This window comes from Podarcis erhardii (assembly GCF_964252035.2).
Source record: "Podarcis erhardii genome assembly, chromosome: 2".
NCBI classification, from domain to species: domain Eukaryota; kingdom Metazoa; phylum Chordata; class Lepidosauria; order Squamata; family Lacertidae; genus Podarcis; species Podarcis erhardii.
Window position 1 is genome coordinate 17,386,539 of NC_138498.1, and position 6,164 is coordinate 17,392,702.

Consider the following 6,164-nt stretch of genomic DNA (forward strand, 5'->3'; position numbering starts at 1 on the left):
TATTGTTGATGCTCAGGGAAGAAACATATTTTAGTTAAGATGAACTCTGGGCTCCTACTGCTGGGCCAGCCTAAGACTTGACAAGAATTGCCTGTGCTAAATGATCCCTCAACATCACTAGATTTGTTGACTTATTGTTTATTCCTGGAACATGTGAAGCAATCAATGAGAAAATGAGAGAGAGAGAGGGAGGGAGAGGGAGAGAACCTGCACAAAGGTTATGTCATTGTTCATTGAGCATTCATTTTGATTTGCTTGCACAGAGGTTATAGAACATTGCTCAACATCATTTTTATCTCACACATGCTGGTGTACTGTCCCAACACTTTTCTTGCCACAAAAAACGCCATGGTTTTCTTTTTCTTTTGCAAGCAGGCTTGATATGCAAGAGCCCAAGAGCATCAAACCAACTTTAACTGTGCAACCTAAATTTGCCAATATAAAACTGAACTGCAGCTGCAAAATAGTAACCAGTCAGAGAGGCTTTATACATATTTTCCCTCCCTTTTCTGTCTAATCATATATGCAAATGCCTGGGTTACTCTACACTTTTTGCTACTCTTGAGTCTGATTCATGCATGCATGGTGTTATAGGTATAGGTAAAATTAATAATAAGATTTTTATTAATTGGGACATGGCTTAAAGTGCAAAACTGTGCCAGACAGGGAATTCAGGAAATTCCTGGGTTAGCTTATGCAAACCAGCCTGGCCAAGCTAGGGCCAATAAGGGAACAATAATGGACCATTGTGGAGAGGAATCTTTTAGCCTAGGCTAGGGGGTGAGATGTTACAAAGGTGATGGGGTGTATGTTTGAGGGGACAGGAAAAGGGAGCTTGGAAGCAGGGTTTTCTGGGAGAGAGGAGGAGGAAGTGAGGCTGAGATACGTCTTTGGAGTGTGCTGGCTGCAGGCAGTTTATGCTGCTGCCTCTTAGAATGACCACTCCCCACATCAAATGGGGGGCGTCTTTTGCGTGGTTGTTCGCAGCCCCCCCCATCCCATGCAGCTCCTGGCAGTATGGGTTGGCTTCGCCCTCCCCCAGCTGGATACCTGGAGGTCTCCACCTACCTCAGCCAATTGTCCAATCCCGCCTAGGGAGGCGTTGCCAGGGGATCGACCAGGTAGGGGGAGGGACCGCCCTGCCCACACAACAGAGGGTGGATCTTACCTGGGAATCTTCAGTTTGGCTCCATAGCTTCTCCCACCCTGCCCTCCCTCAGTTTAGCCTTCTTTTGCATGTTAACCTCTTCTCCACAGGTACGCAGGTGCTGTTATGTCATGGTCGCTGTTGAAGGGCTGGAAAGGAATTTTCCTGCATTGGTAGGTTTTGCCTTCCCCATAGCAAAACATCACAAATTTGGCGGTTTCAGGCCTTGGGTGGAATCCTTTAGTCTATCTTCCCTAAATGGGGGGGGCGTGAAGTGGTGACCCACACCCCCTCATGTGGCAGCGACCCCAGGTTTCCAGGTTAAAGGGGTCTTGAGGGGAAGCATTGGCCATACGGCGAGAGGTTCTCATTGCTTTCCCCTGCAACAACGGCGAAATGGGGTGGGGGGCAGGCTCTCTGCTTGAACATATGTTCTCCAGAGTCAGCCCAATCCCCACACATTCTGGATAACCCTGATGTCCCCCAGATCCCCGGCTGGGGATAAACGCCCAATGCCTGAGCCAAGGGCTCCCTACATCTGAAACTTAATAAAGTTGTGGACAATTTTAATCCCATAGCACGCAATGACTATGCCATAAGATATGACCCCCTCCATGCAGACTAAAGGTGTAAATAGGTGAATAAACCATATTTCTTAAAGCACAACAGTCTCTGCCATGTCATCCATTCTCCAAAGGGACACAGACCCCATGTGTGTGTGCCTGTGGTCCCATGCACTCTTGCCACTGCTTGGCACTGGGCTTTTGTAACGATACACCCCTCAGCACTGGATTACTGGATACTTGCTGCTGGCATCTGTATGTGTGAACTGGCTCTGCTGCAAAGCATTGCATCTGAGATTATATGGAAGTTCTATTTGTGGTGTGAGTTCTGAAATGGTGCAGCCATACATTAAGTCATCACTGCATAGCACAGTCACCAAGAGGTGAATATGCATATATGAACTGACTCAAAATTACCATGGACAGACACATCTGAGAAAAGGGTACAGGGGCATGGGGCAGAGTCTGGGTATGCTTGAGCTGCTGTACAGTATCTCCGTTCTTGGAAATTTATCACTGAGTGCAAAGCACAACGTGCCTGGCAATTCAAAGGAAAGCACTTTTTGCAGGCTATGGAATTTATTTGGCTATCTATAATTCAGTGCATCTTCCAAACAAGCTCCACACCAATCCAATCCATTATTTACAAATGTGGCTTTCTAGTGAGGCCCAGTTTCCAAAATGTGTCCACAGACAAATGAAGAAGCGTCATCTTACATTGACATTATTTTAAGGAAGATTAGCTTGTGCAAAAGGGAGGGGGGGGAAGTTGACCTAACTCCTAGTTATCTGTTAAATTAATTCTCATCCTCTTAGGTTAGTGAATTTGATTCATAGTGTGAGCTATTGCAATGTTTCCATTTCCCCCCCTCAAACTGAAGGATCCATATAGGATCCATATATGGATATCATAGCACATGCATGTACACATATATGTATGTACACAACCACATGAAAAACAAAGCATATCAGTGCAATCTTAACTCAGAAGTAAGTTGCATTGAGTTCATTGGGATTTACCCCCTATTAAGTGTGCTTATGACAGCAGCTTTGGTAGTGCAATATTTATACGTATTTCTATGTATTATACGTGCTGTTCCCATTGCTCTAGTTTCTCTCTTTCCTCCTGTTCTGTTGCTATTTAGATCAAGAGTTTCTTCAAAGACCTACAGTTCCCTCATTGGTTTAATGTTCCCTCTTCCGAGGGAACTCTGGGAATTGTAGCTCCGTGTGCGGAATGCAGGCCTCCTAACAATTCTCAGCATTTGTAGCAGACTACAGTTCCCATAATTCTTTGGCAGAAGCCATGACTGTAAAAGGGTTTTAAATGTATGCTGTGAATGTGGCATAAGATTAAGGAGCAGGAAACTGACAGGCAGTACCATCCCTTGGACTGGTTCCAAGTAAGGAGGCAGGTTGGGAACAATGAGGGCAGATTGAGGTTGGTGGGACAGTGCCCCATTCATCAAAAAGGACCAGCCTCCACTGCACACACATACATGAACATGCACCCCCCCCCCAATAACCACACAAATCCTCCATTTGTGTGGACTGGCATTTTACCCACCAAATGCATCACACCCCAACGCTGATGAATATGGGAATCAATAGGATCAACTCAACTGTGACTATACAGTGGTACCTCGGGTTAAGTACTTAATTCGTTCCAGAGGTCCGTTCTTAACCTCAAACTGTTCTTAACCTGAAGCACCACTTTAGCTAATGGGGCCTCCTGCTGCCACCACGCCGCCGGGGCACTATTCTCATCCTGAAGCAAAGTTCTTAACCCGAGGTACTATTTCTGGGTTAGCGGAGTCTGTAAACTGAAGCGTATGTAACCTGAAGCGTATGTAACCCAAGCTACCACTGTATACTTTAAAAGGTAAAGGTAAAGGACCCCAACAGTTAAGTCCAGTCCCAAACGACTCTGGGGTTGTGGCGCTCATCTTGCTTTACTGGCCGAGGGAGCTGACATTTGTCCACAGACAATTTTTCCGGGTCATGTGGGCAGCATGACTAAGTCACTTCTGGAGAAACCAGAGCAGCGCACGGAAACGCCATTTACCTTCCCGCCAGAGCTGTAACTATTTATCTGCTTGCACTTTGATGTGCTTTCGAACTGCTAGGTTGGCAGGAGCTGGGATCGGGCAACGGGAGCTCACCCCATCGTGGGGATTTGAACCGCCAACCTTCCGATCGACAAGCCCAAGGCTCAGTGGTTTAGACCACAGTGCCACCCGCGTCCCTATATACTTTACAATGCACTTAAATGTCCCGTTCCACGTGGATATTTAAGAGGTTTTGGCGTCATATATTGTAAGTAAAATAAGGTTCACATTCAATTTAATTAAAACATTCATTAAATATATGCATTTTGCTCCTTTAATATATTCTATATTGTTGACTCTGTTTTTGACCTTCCAAACAGAATCCTAGAAGCTTGATTCTTACACACATTTACTTGGAAATAAGAACATTAATAAATGCTCTGCTGGAATTTATTCGCAGGTAAGTATATTTACGATCACAGCCTTATATAAAGGTTTGTACAGTTATTTGCCTGCGTATGCATTGAATTCTACATCACAGGCATTGAGGCCAGCGATGTTCGCCATCTTGAAAGAAGGGGTAGGGGAATCAAGTCATTTGAATCCATCCCGAATCGTTTCATACATGGATGGGGAGCAGGGAGGAGCAGTCTGCCACAGAGATGTACATATGTAAGGGTGAGAAATTAGAATCGCATCTCACACAACAGATGGAGCAAGTGTGGGATTTAATCCCGGCGTGGGATGAAAACCAATTTCAGCGATAGCTGTATGTGCAGTTGTGAAGGTGGAATGAGAGTCACAGAAGACAGAGCAAGAGTGGAACTCTCCGTGCAAATGCCTAGCACTTGTCAGGCACAAGAACAGTCACCAGAAACCCCTCGTATAGGATAACACCCGATCCAGACCAGTAAGATGCACATTTGTGTGCAGCAGGGATGGGAAACCTGTGCTCCTATGGATGTAGCAGTGCCAGATTTACGTATAAGCTAAACAAGCTATAGCTTAGGGCCCCACTCTCTTGGGGGGCCCCAAAAAAATTAAAGGGGAAAAACTGGATGTACATTTCCAAAATATAATACAATTACTTTGATAAAATACATATTTTGTTATGTGCAAATGGCTTTAGATACCCATTAGGCCCATAAATTACCATATAGCACAGGGGTCAGCAAACTTTTTCAGCAGGGGGCCGGTCCATTGTCCCTCAGACCTTGTGGGGGGCCGGACTATATTTTGAAAAACATAAAAAATGAATTAATTCCTATGCCCCACAAATAATCCAGAGATGCATTTTAAATAAAAGGACACATTCTACTCATGTAAAAACACGCTGATTCCTGGACCGTCCGCGGGCCAGATTTAGAAGGTGATTGGGCTGGATCTGTCCCCCGGGCCTTAGTTTGCCTACCCGTGATATTGCATATATTCAACACGAAAACAGCTACAGTTTGTTGTTGACAAAGGACAGCTGGACATATAAAGGGCCCCATTACCTTCAGCAGCTTAGGGCCTCATCAAACCTAAACCCGGCCCTGGGATCTAGTAGAATTCTAGTTCACATCTGCATCTGCCAACATGGCCAATGGTTAAGGGATGATGGGAGTTGTAATCCATCAACATCTGGAAGGCCACAAATTCCCAACCCCTGATGTATAGCCTCACTACTTTTACCAGGGATTGCCTAAAGGTAAAGGTAAAGGTACCCCTGCCCGTACGGGCCAGTCGTGTCCGACTCTAGGGTTGTGCGCCCATCTCACTTAAGAGGCCAGGGGCCAGCGCTGTCCGGAGACACTTCCGGGTCACGTGGCTAGCGTGACGAAGCTGCTCTGGTGAGCCAGCTCCAGCGCAGCACATGGAAACGCCGTTTACCTTCCTGCTATAAAGCAGTACCTATTTATCTACTTGCACTTAGGGGTGCTTTCGAACTGCTAGGTGGGCAGGAGCTGGGACCGAAAGACAGGAGCTCACCCCGCTGTGGGGATTCGAACCGCCAACCATACAATCGGCAAGTCCTAGGCACTGAGGTTTTACCCACAGCGCCACCCGCGTCCCTACAGGGATTGCCTAACATCCGCCAAATTCTTCAAAAAGGCCGGGGTTTCTTTCTAAATGGAAGGATGGTTTTCAGAAGCACTGGAAACCATGTAATGACACAATGGGCTAAGTGGATGGGTGGGTTCCAGGTAAAGAGGTTTTGGCCATATGCTGGGCTTGAGGGAGAGGAAACTGTATGGGGAAATCCTACCTGGAAAAAGCTGCTGTTTAAATACAATTGAGAATTGCTTGTTATCGCTGGCGTTGATGCTTGAATTTTAGCCACAGGGGTGCCAACTTGAATAAAATATTGCGGAGGGGGCCACATAATCAATCACAGGACGTGTATCACACACACCATTTGAATGG